Source organism: Castor canadensis, chromosome 10 (assembly GCF_047511655.1).
Source record: "Castor canadensis chromosome 10, mCasCan1.hap1v2, whole genome shotgun sequence".
NCBI lineage: Eukaryota > Metazoa > Chordata > Mammalia > Rodentia > Castoridae > Castor > Castor canadensis.
In genome coordinates, this window is record NC_133395.1 from 90,029,130 (window position 1) to 90,046,830 (window position 17,701).

Here is a 17,701-nt window from a genome sequence, read left to right on the forward strand (position 1 = left end):
TTTGCCATCTTTCACTGCTTGTGATTGGGAGAATGGTTAATTTTAGCCCATAATACTACATGTAGGTCTCTGACTTGCATAGTTAAGGTAACTTCTTTTATTAACCCTCTTAGATGGTTGAAGTTCCGCCAGGAAAAATCAACTTCTATTCTAAAAATCAGTGAATTCCAAATTGAACAAGAAAAATCACATAAACACACACACACACGTACAAACACACAAAGTGCTGATATACTGTTTGATAACGAGTGAACAAGTTTTTAACGTCCATCTACTGAATTACAAGGTTGAATACATGAGAAGTCACTGATCAGCAGGACATCCTTGTGCACTCCAAGAATTCCCACAATCCAAATGAGAGGTTTTCTTTCAAGGATTCTTATGCATACCTAAACTGTGGATATACTCAACGAATGTGAAATAGTGGGTGCTCTTAAAAGTTTTACAAATAGAAAAGAAATTAGTTCACTATGACACTATGGGTGTTACATATAGTCATATGCATATGCAAACACACACACGCACACAACTGTCTGAGGAGCATGAGGAGAGATAAGCGCAATACCTGAAATCCCAGGGTAGCCCGAATGTGTGGACACTTTCATGTCTCAAAAAAATCATCCAAATTAGAAAAATCCATGGAGAGACATCATTTCCTACAATGTCCTTGGAAGGTAGGTACACTACCACTTCAGCCAATGAAGAAAGAAGCACTAATTCACTAGGGCCTATGCATGAAGCCATCACTGTATTTGAAATCCTTTGTAGCAAGCCAATGATTCACATGGATACATGTCTCAAGATCGTTAAACATATACTGGACATATTCAATGAATGCCGTACAGTTCCTCACCTGACAGGGTGGCACAACTGATCTTTGGAATAGCAACGTTGAGCCCTACCGAAATTAGTGACTTCCAGGAAGCATTGCTGACTTGCATAATTAGGAACAGAGCATTTAACAGACACAGAAATGGGAAATATTTGGAAACCACACCAGCGGCCACACACACAAATACACCCACAGTGTGACTTCCTTCCGTGAATAATCAGTATTCTGGTGTCAGTGAAAGTATGGGCTTTCATGTAAGTGAAGTTCTTTTAAGTAGCTGCAATATTTGATGAACACCAGGAACCTGGATTGTTTGCCATCTTTCAATGCTCTTAATTGGGAGAATGGTTAATTTTAGCCCATACATCTACATATGGGAATCTGAATTCCATAGAAAAGTAACTTCTTGTATAAAGCATCTTAGATGGTTGAAGTTCTGCCAGGAAAATTCAACTTATATTCTCCCGTGTATCATGGCTTTCTAGAGAAGAAACAATTATTCAGCTCACAACAGTATATTTAAAATTGGGAAATACTTAAAAATATGTTGTGCCCATTCTAAAAAGACCTCAGTCATTAGGTTTAGTATCTAGAAAATATGTCCTATTGCTGCAATTGAGTGTATATTTCACATGTTACTTCCTTTCCTAGCATCATACTTCAACAGGAGTATGACTCATTTGGCCTTAATGCTGAGGTAGGATGACTTTCATAGGAACATGTAACTCTGATACTAGAAACCTCTTGTGTAATATGTTGAATATCTGGCACCAGGTTCAAATCATTGATCCCAACATATGTCACAGGATAACTCCAAATTACTCCTGGTTTTGATTAAGAGAAAATTACATGTTTGTTCCTTACTTCATCTTAAGCATTAATTTCATACAATCAAATAAGCCCCATTCTACTACCCACATAGTTTGACGGTTGACATAGTTTGATGTCAGTCCAGCCATTCAATTCCCGGAATTCACTGTGCATTTCTCTGCATTTCTCCCCACCAATCTCCATTTTTCATTTGGAGAAACAGTGCTTCCACTTCATAATTTCGTGTTGCGGTGAGTTTCATAGAATTCAGTTACTCATGTTTAAAACCAACAGCTTTAGAAGGTTTTGTCTCTGGTGTTTTATCAAGTCTTGGAATAGAGGGCACATTTCACCATTTACTTCCCAGCTAGCACCACTTTTATGTTTGAACAAATTCAGATGAAATTTACCTCATAATGTTGTAGATATTCTATTGTGTTTCATAGATGAAGTAATAGGAAGTTTGAATATCTGGCAATTAGTTCAGCTAATAGGCTTCAGCAAATCTTTTATAGGATCGCTCCACTTCTGTGACTGGTATTTTTAGAGTAGAAATGTGAATGTTCCTGCATGATGCTATCTTTATTATTCACAATTTCCTACAAAAGTACTTCCCATTCTAAAATGAAATTAGTTTGAAGGTTGAATATGTGACACTTCCTTCAAGCCCTGGATTTTTCTCTATATTTCCAAGGATTACACCCATCTAGTACCATTTTTAATTAACAAAACAATGCTCATTTTTCCTCCTATTAGATGTATACACCTATATATATATATGTGTTGTATATATGTGTATATATATGTATATTAGTCTAAATTTCATAGAAAAACATAAATAGAAATTTAAAACGACCTTAAACAGATATTTATAGGTCTGCTTGCTCTGTATGTCATAGCATTTTTCCCAACTTTCCCGGCTTTCATTTGGAATATACATTCGATTAACTCACAATTCACTATCTCTTGTTGCAACTTTCATAGAAACGTGTAATTCTAAAAGAACAGAAAGTACTGATAAGTATTAATCTCTGGTAACAAGATGAATGCCAGGAACTCAGTAAGTCACAGGATTATTTCATATCGGCTGGATTTCTTTGATAGAAATATTGCCTTATGCCGAAATTCATATGCCTATGAACACCATGAAACACAGCTTACTCAGGGCAATTTCGTGCAACATTCCTTTCCTTAGTCAATGTCCCCTGATAGCTAAAAAGCAAGTGATGTCAGATCAACAGGTCACTTTGATTCCATGTAAACTTTATTCCTGCCTTGCGTGTCTGCTATCATCAAACCCTGACATCATGTGTTCAGGGTGAGACCTTGAATTCATGACAGCCAATGCACCCCAAGTTGATGAAGAGAGGTCTGTTCTGCTTGGTGTATTCCACACCCAAGTTGCACAAATGCCTGTGGACAATTAAAATTGGGAAATACTTAAAAATATGTTGTGCCCATTCTAAAACCACCTCAGTCATTAGGTTTAGTATCTAGAAAATATGTCCTATTGCTGCAATTGAGTGTATATTTCACATGTTACTTCCTTTCCTAGCATCATACTTCAACAGGAGTATGACTCATTTGGCCTTAATGCTGAGGTAGGATGACTTTCATAGGAACATGTAACTCTGATACTAGAAACCTCTTGTGTAATATGTTGAATATCTGGCACCAGGTTCAAATCATTGATCCCAACATATGTCACAGGATAACTCCAAATTACTCCTGGTTTTGATTAAGAGAAAATTACATGTTTGTTCCTTACTTCATCTTAAGCATTAATTTCATACAATCAAATAAGCCCCATTCTACTACCCACATAGTTTGACGGTTGATATAGTTTGATGTCAGTCCAGCCATTCAATTCCCGGAATTCACTGTGCATTTCTCTGCATTTCTCCCCACCAATCTCCATTTTTCATTTGGAGAAACAGTGCTTCCACTTCATAATTTCGTGTTGCGGTGAGTTTCATAGAATTCAGTTACTCATGTTTAAAACCAACAGCTTTAGAAGGTTTTGTCTCTGGTGTTCTATCAAGTCTTGGAATAGAGGGCACATTTCACCATTTTCTTCCCAGCTAGCACCACTTTTATGTTTGAACAAATTCAGATGAAATTTACCTCATAATGTTGTAGATATTCTATTGTGTTTCATAGATGAAGTAATAGGAAGTTTGAATATCTGCCAATTAGTTCAGCTAATAGGCTTCAGCAAATCTTTTATAGGATCGCTCCACTTCTGTGACTGGTATTTTTAGAGTAGAAATGTGAATGTTCCTGCATGATGCTATCTTTATTATTCACAATTTCCTACAAAAGTACTTCCCATTCTAAAATGAAATTAGTTTGAAGGTTGAATATGTGACACTTCCTTCAACCCCTGGATTTTCCTCTATATTTCCAAGGATTACACCCATCTAGTACCATTTTTAATTAACAAAACAATGCTCATTTTTCCTCCTATTAGATGTATACACCTATATATATATATGTGTTGTATATATGTGTATATATATGTATATTAGTCTAAATTTCATAGAAAAACATAAATAGAAATTTAAAACGACCTTAAACAGATATTTATAGGTCTGCTTGCTCTGTATGTCACAGCATTTCTCCCAACTTTCCCGGCTTTCATTTGGAATATACATTCGATTAACTCACAATTCACTATCTCTTGTTGCAACTTTCATAGAAACGTGTAATTCTAAAAGAACAGAAAGTACTGATAAGTATTAATCTCTGGTAACAAGATGAATGCCAGGAACTCAGTAAGTCACAGGATTATTTCATATCGGCTGGATTTCTTTGATAGAAATATTGCCTTATGTGGAAATTCATAGGCATATGAACACCATGAAACACAGCTTTCTCAGGGCAATTTCGTGCAACATTCCTTTCCTTAGTCAATGTCCCCTGATAGCTAAAAAGCAAGTGATGTCAGATCAACAGGTCACTTTGATTCCATGTAAACTTTATTCCTGCCTTGCGTGTCTGCTATCATGAAACCCTGACATCATGTGTTCAGGGTGAGACCTTGAATTCATGACAGCCAATGCACCCCAAGTTGATGAAGAGAGGTCTGTTCTGCTTGGTGTATTCCACACCCAAGTTGCACAAATGCCTGTGGACAATTCAAACCATGGGTCATGGTAGCTTGGGCTAGCAGTGTGTTTGGAATTCCACAATCCTGACGAGCTCAGGTCAACCATTTTCTGTTACTGTCCCTGTCTCCGTTTTCCAAAGGCAACACTTAACTGAGAAAGCTTCCACACAAGCAGGGTCACCTTCTTCCAGCTTCTTCATTGATTGGCTTGGCTGCCATAGTAACAGGCCAGGCAGGAGTTGCCTATGGACACTCACAGTTCCTGGTGATGTGGGCCCACTGTGACATCACAACCAAGTCTTTTCTGATTGGTCAGACTGCATATGCACTCCTGCTAATGCCCTCCCCCTCCACACACCAACCAATTTGGTGCCAGTAACAGGCAGGTCCTTCTGATCTGAAGATGGCTCATCTCCTGCAGTTTCTCTCCTCATCTTTTCAAGGTTCAACTGAGACGTCATTCTTCTCCTGCTTCCTACAACTACCAATCTGGAAGCTGCACTTTGGAGGATAGGAAGTGTTTCTACTGGTGAGTACAAAAACACCCCAAGCCCTTTACAGTGCAATCAGACAGGAAAAGTCCAGTAACATTGGATGAGGAAATTTCTCTCCCAGAGCTACATCTCCCATCATTGGGTGCATATTCCCTTGTGGGGATGCAAAATATAGCACACTGAAAACCAGGGGTTTGTAATTCCATTCTTTTGCTTTCCTAACTACCTCAAAACACACAACTTCTCTCAGGGGCAGGCAAGAGCAACAAAGTAACCAATGTATTCATTTTATGTTGATCAAAAAATAAATTCACTTTGATCTGAGGACTATAGAGGAACACACAGCATATACTGCAGAATGCTTAGTAGTCCCTACTGAGTGAAATTGTTATCATCTCTCCTGTGCACAGAAGTTTAGGGAACACCAGAAATTCTGGACAACCATGAAGCACTCAGAAAGGACATTCCTTTCTGCAAAATTCTCTGGGGAACAAAACAGTACACCATTTCCTCGTGGAACTGAACACACAGTCAGTGCAATTCAAGGCTGTAACTCAAAGTGACTTCAAGGCTTAAACATGCATTCTGAAAATCAGTGAATTCCAAATTGAACACGAAAAATCACACCCACACCCACACACACAAACATACACACACGCAAAATGCTGATATATTGTTCGTAATCTAGAGAGCAAATTTCTTAATTTCCATCTACTGAATTACAACGTTGAGTAGATCAGAAGTCACAAAAACACAGGACACCCTCGTGCACTCCATCAATTCCCACAATCTGAATTACTGGTTTTTTTTCAAGGATTCTTATGCCTACCTAAACATTGGCTATACTCAATGAGTGTGAAATAGTGGGTACTCAAAGAATTTTCATAAAGAGCAAAGAAATTAGTTCACTATGATACTGTGGGTATTATACACACTCATATGCATACACACACACACACACACACACACACACCCCAATGTCCTAGAAGCATGAGGAGAGATAAGCGCAATAGTTGAAATCCCAGGGTTGCATGAATGTGTGGACACTTTCAAGTCTCAAAATAATCATCCAACTTAGAAAAATACATGAAGTGACATCATTTGCAACAGTGTCCTTGGAAGGTAGGTATACTACCACTTTTACGCCAATGAAGAAATAAACACTAATTCACCAGAGTCTATGCGTGAAGCCATCAATGTAATTGAAATCATTTGAGCAAGCCAATGGTGCACATGGATACATGTGTGAAGATCTTCAAACATGCATTAGACATATTCAATGAATGCTGTACATTTCCACACCTGTCAGGTTGTCACAGCTGATCTTTGGAATAGCCATACCACAATTAGAGATGTCTGGGAAGCGTGCTGACTTCCATTCTTTGAAACAGAGCATTTAAAAGACAAAGAAAGAGGAAATACTTTGAGACCACAACAGCAGCCACACACACCAATGCACTCACAGCATGACTTATTTCCACGAAAATTCAGTGTTCTGGTGTCACCGAATGTATGGGTTTTCATCTAATAAAGTTCTTTTTAGTGGCTCCAATTTTTAATGATCACCAGGAAACTGGATTTTTTGCCATCTTTCACTGCTTGTGATTGGGAGAATGGTTAATTTTAGCCCATAATACTACATGTAGGTCTCTGACTTGCATAGTTAAGGTAACTTCTTTTATTAACCCTCTTAGATGGTTGAAGTTCCGCCAGGAAAAATCAACTTCTATTCTAAAAATCAGTGAATTCCAAATTGAACAAGAAAAATCACACAAACACACACACACACGTACAAACACACAAAGTGCTGATATACTGTTTGATAACGAGTGAACAAGTTTTTAACGTCCATCTACTGAATTACAAGGTTGAATAGATGAGAAGTCACTGATCAGCAGGACATCCTTGTGCACTCCAAGAATTCCCACAATCCAAATGAGAGGTTTTCTTTCAAGGATTCTTATGCATACCTAAACTGTGGATATACTCAACGAATGTGAAATAGTGGGTGCTCTTAAAAGTTTTACAAATAGAAAAGAAATTAGTTCACTATGACACTATAGGTGTTACATATAGTCATATGCATATGCAAACACACACACGCACACAACTGTCTGAGGAGCATGAGGAGAGATAAGCGCAATACCTGAAATCCCAGGGTAGCCCGAATGTGTGGACACTTTCATGTCTCAAAAAAATCATCCAAATTAGAAAAATCCATGGAGAGACATCATTTCCTACAATGTCCTTGGAAGGTAGGTATACTACCACTTCAGCCAATGAAGAAAGAAGCACTAATTCACTAGGGCCTATGCATGAAGTCATCACTGTATTTGAAATCCTTTGTAGCAAGCCAATGATGCACATGGATACATGTCTCAAGATCGTTGAACATACACTGGACATGTTCAATGAATGCCGTACAGTTCCTCACCTGACAGGGTGGCACACCTCATCTTTGGAATAGCAACGTTGAGCCCTACCGAAATTAGTGACTTCCAGGAAGCATTGCTGACTTGCATTATTAGGAACAGAGCATTTAACAGACACAGAAATGGGAAATATTTGGAAACCACACCAGCGGCCACACACACAAATACACCCATAGTGTGACTTCCTTCTGTGAATAATCAGTATTCTGGTGTCATTGAAAGTACGGGCTTTCATCTAAGTGAAGTTCTTTTAAGTAGCTGCAATATTTGATGAACACCAGGAACCTGGATTGTTTGCCATCTTTCAATGCCCTTAATTGGGAGAATGGTTAATTTTAGCCCATACATCTACATATGGGAATCTGAATTCCATAGATAAAGTAAATTCTTTTATAAAGCATCTTAGATGGTTGAAGTTCTGCCAGGAAAATTCAACTTATATTCTCCCGTGTATCATGGCTTTCTAGAGAAGAAACAATTATTCAGCTCACAACAGTATATTTAAAATTGGGAAATACTTAAAAATATGTTGTGCCCATTCTAAAACCACCTCAGTCATTAGGCTTAGTATCTAGAAAATATGTCCTATTGCTGCAATTGAGTGTATATTTCACATATTACTTCCTTTCCTAGCATCATACTTCAATGGGAGTATGACTCATTTGGCCTTAATGCTGAGGTAGGATGAATTTCATAGGAACATGTAACTCTGATCCTAGGAACCTCTTGTGTAATATGTTGAATATCTGGCAACAGGTTCAAATCATTGATCTCAACATATGTCACAGGATAACTCCAAATTACTCCTGGTTTTGATTAGGAGAAAATTACATGTTTGTTCCTTCCTTCATCTTAAGCATTAATTTCATAAAATCAAATAAGCCCCATTCTACTATCCACATAGTTTGATGGTTGACATAGTTTGATGTCAGTCCAGCCATTCAATTCCCAGAATTCACTGTGCATTTCTCTGCATTTCTCCCCACCAATCTCCATTTTTCATTTGGAGAAACAATGCTTCCACTTCATAATTTCGTGTTGCGGTGAGTTTCATAGAATTCAGTTACTCATGTTTAAAACCAACAGCATTAGATGGTTTTGTCTCTGGTGTTCTATCAAGTCTTGGAATAGAGGGTACATTTCACCATTTACTTCCCAGCTAGCACCACTTTTATGTTTGAAAAAATTCACATGAAATTTACCTCATAATGTTGTAGACATTCTATTGTGTTTCATAGATGAAGTAATAGGAAGTTTGAATATCTGCCAATTAGTTCAGCTAATAGGCTTCAGCAAATCTTTTATAGGATCGCTCCACTTCTGTGACTGGTATTTGTAGAGTAGAAATGTGAATGTTCCTGCATGATGCTATCTTTATTATTCACAATTTCCTACAAAAGTACTTCCCATTCTAAAATGAAATTAGTTTGAAGGTTGAATATGTGACACTTCCTTCAACCCCTGGATTTTTCTCTATATTTCCAAGGATTACACCCATCTAGTACCATTTTTAATTAACGAAACAATGCTCATTTTTCCTCCTATTAGATGTATACACCTATATATATATATATATTTGTGTTGTATATATGTGTATATATATGTATATTAGTCTAAATTTCATAGAAAAACATAAATAGAAATTTAAAACGACCTTAAACAGATATTTATAGGTCTGCTTGCTCTGTATGTCATAGCATTTCTCCCAACTTTCCCGGCTTTCATTTGGAATATACATTTGATTAACTCAAAATTTACTATCTCTTGTTGCAACTTTCATAGAAACGTGTAATTCTAAAAGAACAGAAAGTACTGATAAGTATTAATCTCTGGTAACAAGATGAATGCCAGGAACTCAGTAAGTCACAGGATTATTTCATATCGGCTGGATTTCTTTGATAGAAATATTGCCTTATGCCGAAATTCATATGCCTATGAACACCATGAAACACAGCTTACTCAGGGCAATTTCGTGCAACATTCCTTTCCTTAGTCAATGTCCCCTGATAGCTAAAAAGCAAGTGATGTCAGATCAACAGGTCACTTTGATTCCATGTAAACTTTCTTCCTGCCTTGCGTGTCTGCTATCATCCAACCCTGACATCATGTGTTCAGGGTGAGACCTTGAATTCATGACAGCCAAAGCACCCCAAGGAGATGAAGAGAGGTCTGTTCTGCTTGGTGTATTCCATACCCAAGTTGCACAAATGCCTGTGGACAATTCAAACCATGGGTCATGGTAGCTTGGGCTAGCAGTGTGTTTGGAATTCCACAATCCTGACGAGCTCAGGTCAACCATGTTCTGTTACTGTCCCTGTCTCCGTTTTCCGAAGGCAACACTTAACTGAGAAAGCTTCCACACAAAGCAGGGTCACCTTCTTCCAGCTTCTTCATTGATTGGCTTGGCTGCCATAGTAACAGGCCAGGCAGGAGTTGCCTATGGACGCTCACAGTTCCTGGTGATGTGGGCCCACTGGACATCACAACCAAGTCTTTTCTGATTGGTCAGACTGCATATGCACTCCTGCTAATGCCCTCCCCCTCCACACAACAACCAATTTGGTGCCAGTAACAGGCAGGTCCTTCTGATCTGAAGATGGCTCATCTCCTGCAGTTTCTCTCCTCATCTTTTTAAGGTTCAACTGAGACGACATTCTTCTCCTGCTTCCTACAACTACCAATCTGGAAGCTGCACTTTGGAGGATAGGAAGTGTTTCTACTGGTGAGTACAAAAACACCCCAAGCCCTTTGCAGTGCAATCAGACAGGAAAAGTCCAGTAACATTGGATGAGGAAATTTCTCTCCCAGAGCTACATCTCCCATCATTGGGTGCATATTCCCTTGTGGGAATGCAAAATATAGCACACTGGAAACCAGGGGTTTGTAATTCCATTCTTTTGCTTTCCTAACTACCTCAAAACACACAACTTCTCTCAGGGGCAGGCAAGAGCAACAAAGTGACCAATGTATTCATTTTATGTTGATCAAAAAATAAATTCACTTTGATCTGAGGACTATAGAGGAACACCCAGCATATACTGCAGAATGCTTAGTAGTCCCTACTGAGTGAAATTGTTATCATCTCTGCTGTGCACAGAAGTTTAGGGAACACCAGAAATTCTGGACAACCATGAAGCACTCAGAAAGGACATTCATTTCTGCAAAATTCTCTGGGGAACAAAACAGTACACCATTTCCTCATGGAACTGAACACACAGTCAGTGCAATTCAAGGCTGTAACTCAAAGTGACTTCAAGGCTTAAACATACATTCGGAAAATCAGTGAATTCCAAATTGAACACGAAAAATCACACACACACACACACACACACAAACATACACACACGCAAAATGCTGATATATTGTTCGTAATCTATAGAGCAAATTTCTTAATTTCCATCTACTGAATTACAACGTTGAGTAGACCAGAAGTCACAAAAACACAGGACACCCTCGTGCACTCCATCAATTCCCACAATCTGAATTACTGGTTTTTTGTCAAGGATTCTTATGCCTACCTAAACATTGGCTATACTCAATGAGTGTGAAATAGTGGGTATTCAAAGAATTTTCATAAAGAGGAAAGAAATTAGTTCACTATGACACTGTGGGTATTATACACACTCATATGCATACACACACACACACACACACACACACACACACACGCACACCAATGTCCTAGAAGCATGAGGAGAGATAAGCGCAATAGTTGAAATCCCAGGGTTGCATGAATGTGTGGACACTTTCAAGTCTCAAAATAATCATCCAACTTAGAAAAATACATGAAGTGACATCATTTGCAACAATGTCCTTGGAAGGTACGTATACTACCACTTTTACGCCAATGAAGAAATAAACACTAATTCACCAGAGTCTATGCATGAAGCCATCAATGTAATTGAAATCATTTGAGCAAGCCAATGATGCACATGGATACATGTGTGAAGATCTTCAAACATGCATTAGACATATTCAATGAAAGCTGTACATTTCCACACCTGACAGGTTGTCACAGCTGATCTTTGGAATAGCCATACCACAATTAGAGATGTCTGGGAAGCGTGCTGACTTCCATTCTTTGAAACAGTTCATTTAACAGACAAAGAAAGAGGAAATACTTTGAGACCACACACACACCAATGCACTCACAGTATGACTTAGCAACCACACACACCAATGCACTCCCAGCATGACAGTTCCACGAAAATTCAGTGTTCTGGTGTCACCGAATGTTTGGGTTTTCATCTAATAAAGTTCTTTTTAGTGGCTCCAATTTTTAATGATCACCAGGAAACTGGATTTTTTGCCATCTTTCACTGCTTGTGATTGGGAGAATGGTTAATTTTAGCCCATAATAGTACATGTAGGTCTCTGAATTGCATAGTTAAGGTAACTTCTTTTATTAACCCTCTTAGATGGTTGAAGTTCCGCCAGGAAAAATCAACTTCTATTCTAAAAATCAGTGAATTCCAAATTGAACAAGAAAAATCACATAAACACACACACACACGTACAAACACACAAAGTGCTGATATACTGTTTGATAACGAGTGAACAAGTTTTTAACGTCCATCTACTGAATTACAAGGTTGAATAGATGAGAAGTCACTGATCAGCAGGACATCCTTGTGCACTCCATGAATTCCCACAATCCAAATGAGAGGTTTTCTTTCAAGGATTCTTATGCATACCTAAACAGTGGATATACTCAACGAATGTGAAATAGTGGGTGCTCTTAAAAGTTTTACAAATAGAAAAGAAATTAGTTCAATATGACACTATGGGTGTTACATATAGTCGTATGCATATGCAAACACACACACGCACACAACTGTCTGAGGAGCATAAGGAGAGATAAGCGCAATACCTGAAATCCCGGGGTAGCCCGAATGTGTGGACACTTTCATGTCTCAAAAAATCATCCAAATTAGAAAAATCCATGGAGAGACATCATTTCCTACAATGTCCTTGGAAGGTAGGTACACTACCACTTCAGCCAATGAAGAAAGAAGCACTAATTCACTAGGGCCTATGCATGAAGCCATCACTGTATTTGAAATCCTTTGTAGCAAGCCAATGATGCACATGGATACATGTCTCAAGATCGTTGAACATACACTGGACATGTTCAATGAATGCCGTACAGTTCCTCACCTGACAGGGTGGCACACCTCATCTTTGGAATAGCAACGTTGAGCCCTACCGAAATTAGTGACTTCCAGGAAGCATTGCTGACTTGCATAATTAGGAACAGAGCATTTAACAGACACAGAAATGGGAAATATTTGGAAACCACACCAGCGGCCACACACACAAATACACCCACAGTGTGACTTCCTTCCGTGAATAATCAGCACTCTGGTGTCAGTGAAAGTATGGGCTTTCATCTAAGTAAAGTTCTTTTAAGTAGCTGCAATATTTGATGAACACCAGGAACCTGGATTGTTTGCCATCTTTCAATGCTCTTAATTGGGAGAATGGTTAATTTTAGCCCATACATCTACATATGGGAATCTGAATTCCATAGATAAAGTAACTTCTTGTATAAAGCATCTTAGATGCTTGAAGTTCTGCCAGGAAAATTCAACTTATATTCTCCCGTGTATCATGGCTTTCTAGAGAAGAAACAATTATTCAGCTCACAACAGTATATTTAAAATTGGGAAATACTTAAAAATATGTTGTGCCCATTCTAATACCACCTCAGTCATTAGGTTTAGTATCTAGAAAATATGTCCTATTGCTGCAATTGAGTGTATATTTCACATGTTACTTCCTTTCCTAGCATCATACTTCAATAGAAGTATGACTCATTTGGCCTTAATGCTGAGGTAGGATGAATTTCATAGGAACATGTAACTCTGATACTAGAAACCTCTTGTGTAATATGTTGAATATCTGGCAACAGGTTCAAATCATTGATCTCAACATATGTCACAGGATAACTCCAAATTACTCCTGGTTTTGATTAGGAGAAAATTACATGTTTGTTCCTTCCTTCATCTTAAGCATTAATTTCATACAATCAAATAAGCCCCATTCTATTACCCACATAGTTTGACGGTTGACATAGTTTGATGTCAGTCCAGCCATTCAATTCCCGGAATTCACTGTGCATTTCTCTGCATTTCTCCCCACCAATCTCCATTTTTCATTTGGAGAAACAATGCTTCCACTTCATAATTTCGTGTTGCGGTGAGTTTCATAGAATTCAGTTACTCATGTTTAAAACCAACAGCTTTAGAAGGTTTTGTCTCTGGTGTTCTATCAAGTCTTGGAATAGAGGGTACATTTCACCATTTACTTCCCAGCTAGCACCACTTTTATGTTTGAAAAAATTCACATGAAATTTACCTCATAATGTTGTAGACATTCTATTGTGTTTCATAGATGAAGTAATAGGAAGTTTGAATATCTGCCAATTAGTTCAGCTAATAGGCTTCAGCAAATCTTTTATAGGATCGCTCCACTTCTGTGACTGGTATTTGTAGAGTAGAAATGTGAATGTTCCTGCATGATGCTATCTTTATTATTCACAATTTCCTACAAAAGTACTTCCCATTCTAAAATGAAATTAGTTTGAAGGTTGAATATGTGACACTTCCTTCAACCCCTGGATTTTTCTCTATATTTCCAAGGATTACACCCATCTAGTACCATTTTTAATTAACGAAACAATGCTCATTTTTCCTCCTATTAGATGTATACACCTATATATATATATATGTGTGTTGTATATATGTGTATATATATGTATATTAGTCTAAATTTCATAGAAAAACATAAATAGAAATTTAAAACGACCTTAAACAGATATTTATAGGTCTGCTTGCTCTGTATGTCATAGCATTTCTCCCAACTTTCCCGGCTTTCATTTGGAATATACATTTGATTAACTCACAATTCACTATCTCTTGTTGCAACTTTCATAGAAACGTGTAATTCTAAAAGAACAGAAAGTACTGATAAGTATTAATCTCTGGTAACAAGATGAATGCCAGGAACTCAGTAAGTCACAGGATTATTTCATATCGGCTGGATTTCTTTGATAGAAATATTGCCTTATGCCGAAATTCATAGGCATATGAACACCATGAAACACAGCTTACTCAGGGCAATTTCGTGCAACATTCCTTTCCTTAGTCAATGTCCCCTGATAGCTAAAAAGCAAGTGATGTCAGATCAACAGGTCACTTTGATTCCATGTAAACTTTCTTCCTGCCTTGCGTGTCTGCTATCATCAAACCCTGACATCATGTGTTCAGGGTGAGACCTTGAATTCATGACAGCCAAAGCACCCCAAGGAGATGAAGAGAGGTCTGTTCTGCTTGGTGTATTCCATACCCAAGTTGCACAAATGCCTGTGGACAATTCAAACCATGGGTCATGGTAGCTTGGGCTAGCAGTGTGTTTGGAATTCCACAATCCTGACGAGCTCAGGTCAACCATGTTCTGTTACTGTCCCTGTCTCCGTTTTCCGAAGGCAACACTTAACTGAGAAAGCTTCCACACAAAGCAGGGTCACCTTCTTCCAGCTTCTTCATTGATTGGCTTGGCTGCCATAGTAACAGGCCAGGCAGGAGTTGCCTATGGACGCTCACAGTTCCTGGTGATGTGGGCCCACTGGACATCACAACCAAGTCTTTTCTGATTGGTCAGACTGCATATGCACTCCTGCTAATGCCCTCCCCCTCCACACACCAACCAATTTGGTGCCAGTAACAGGCAGGTCCTTCTGATCTGAAGATGGCTCATCTCCTGCAGTTTCTCTCCTCATCTTTTCAAGGTTCAACTGAGACGACATTCTTCTCCTGCTTCCTACAACTACCAATCTGGAAGCTGCACTTTGGAGGATAGGAAGTGTTTCTACTGGTGAGTACAAAAACACCCCAAGCCCTTTGCAGTGCAATCAGACAGGAAAAGTCCAGTAACATTGGATGAGGAAATTTCTCTCCCAGAGCTACATCTCCCATCATTGGGTGCATATTCCCTTGTGGGAATGCAAAATATAGCACACTGGAAACCAGGGGTTTGTAATTCCATTCTTTTGCTTTCCTAACTACCTCAAAACACACAACTTCTCTCAGGGGCAGGCAAGAGCAACAAAGTGACCAATGTATTCATTTTATGTTGATCAAAAAATAAATTCACTTTGATCTGAGGACTATAGAGGAACACCCAGCATATACTGCAGAATGCTTAGTAGTCCCTACTGAGTGAAATTGTTATCATCTCTGCTGTGCACAGAAGTTTGGGGAACACCAGAAATTCTGGACAACCATGAAGCACTCAGAAAGGACATTCATTTCTGCAAAATTCTCTGGGGAACAAAACAGTACACCATTTCCTCATGGAACTGAACACACAGTCAGTGCAATTCAAGGCTGTAACTCAAAGTGACTTCAAGGCTTAAACATACATTCGGAAAATCAGTGAATTCCAAATTGAACACGAAAAATCACACACACACACACACACACACAAACATACACACACGCAAAATGCTGATATATTGTTCGTAATCTATAGAGCAAATTTCTTAATTTCCATCTACTGAATTACAACGTTGAGTAGACCAGAAGTCACAAAAACACAGGACACCCTCGTGCACTCCATCAATTCCCACAATCTGAATTACTGGTTTTTTGTCAAGGATTCTTATGCCTACCTAAACATTGGCTATACTCAATGAGTGTGAAATAGTGGGTACTCAAAGAATTTTCATAAAGAGGAAAGAAATTAGTTCAATATGACACTGTGGGTATTATACACACTCATATGCATACACACACACACACACACACACACACACACACACGCACACCAATGTCCTAGAAGCATGAGGAGAGATAAGCGCAATAGTTGAAATCCCAGGGTTGCATGAATGTGTGGACACTTTCAAGTCTCAAAATAATCATCCAACTTAGAAAAATACATGGAGTGACATCATTTGCAACAATGTCCTTGGAAGGTAGGTATACTACCACTTTTACGCCAATGAAGAAATAAACACTAATTCACCAGAGTCTATGCATGAAGCCATCAATGTAATTGAAATCATTTGAGCAAGCCAATGATGCACATGGATACATGTGTGAAGATCTTCAAACATGCATTAGACATATTCAATGAAAGCTGTACATTTCCACACCTGACAGGTTGTCACAGCTGATCTTTGGAATAGCCATACCACAATTAGAGATGTCTGGGAAGCGTGCTGACTTCCATTCTTTGAAACAGTTCATTTAACAGACAAAGAAAGAGGAAATACTTTGAGACCACACACACACCAATGCACTCACAGTATGACTTAGCAACCACACACACCAATGCACTCCCAGCATGACTTAGTTCCACGAAAATTCAGTGTTCTGGTGTCACCGAATGTTTGGGTTTTCATCTAATAAAGTTCTTTTTAGTGGCTCCAATTTTTAATGATCACCAGGAAACTGGATTTTTTGCCATCTTTCACTGCTTGTGATTGGGAGAATGGTTAATTTTAGCCCATAATACTACATGTAGGTCTCTGACTTGCATAGTTAAGGTAACTTCTTTTATTAACCCTCTTAGATGGCTGAAGTTCCGCCAGGAAAAATCAACTTCTATTCTAAAAATCAGTGAATTCCAAATTGAACAAGAAAAATCACACAAACACACACACACACGTACAAACACACAAAGTGCTGATATACTGTTTGATAACGAGTGAACAAGTTTTTAACGTCCATCTACTGAATTACAAGGTTGAATAGATGAGAAGTCACTGATCAGCAGGACATCCTTGTGCACTCCAAGAATTCCCACAATCCAAATGAGAGGTTTTCTTCCAAGGATTCTTATGCATACCTAAACTGTGGATATACTCAACGAATGTGAAATAGTGGGTGCTCTTAAAAGTTTTACAAATAGAAAAGAAATTAGTTCACTATGACACTATGGGTGTTACATATAGTCATATGCATATGCAAACACACACACGCACACAACTGTCTGAGGAGCATGAGGAGAGATAAGCGCAATA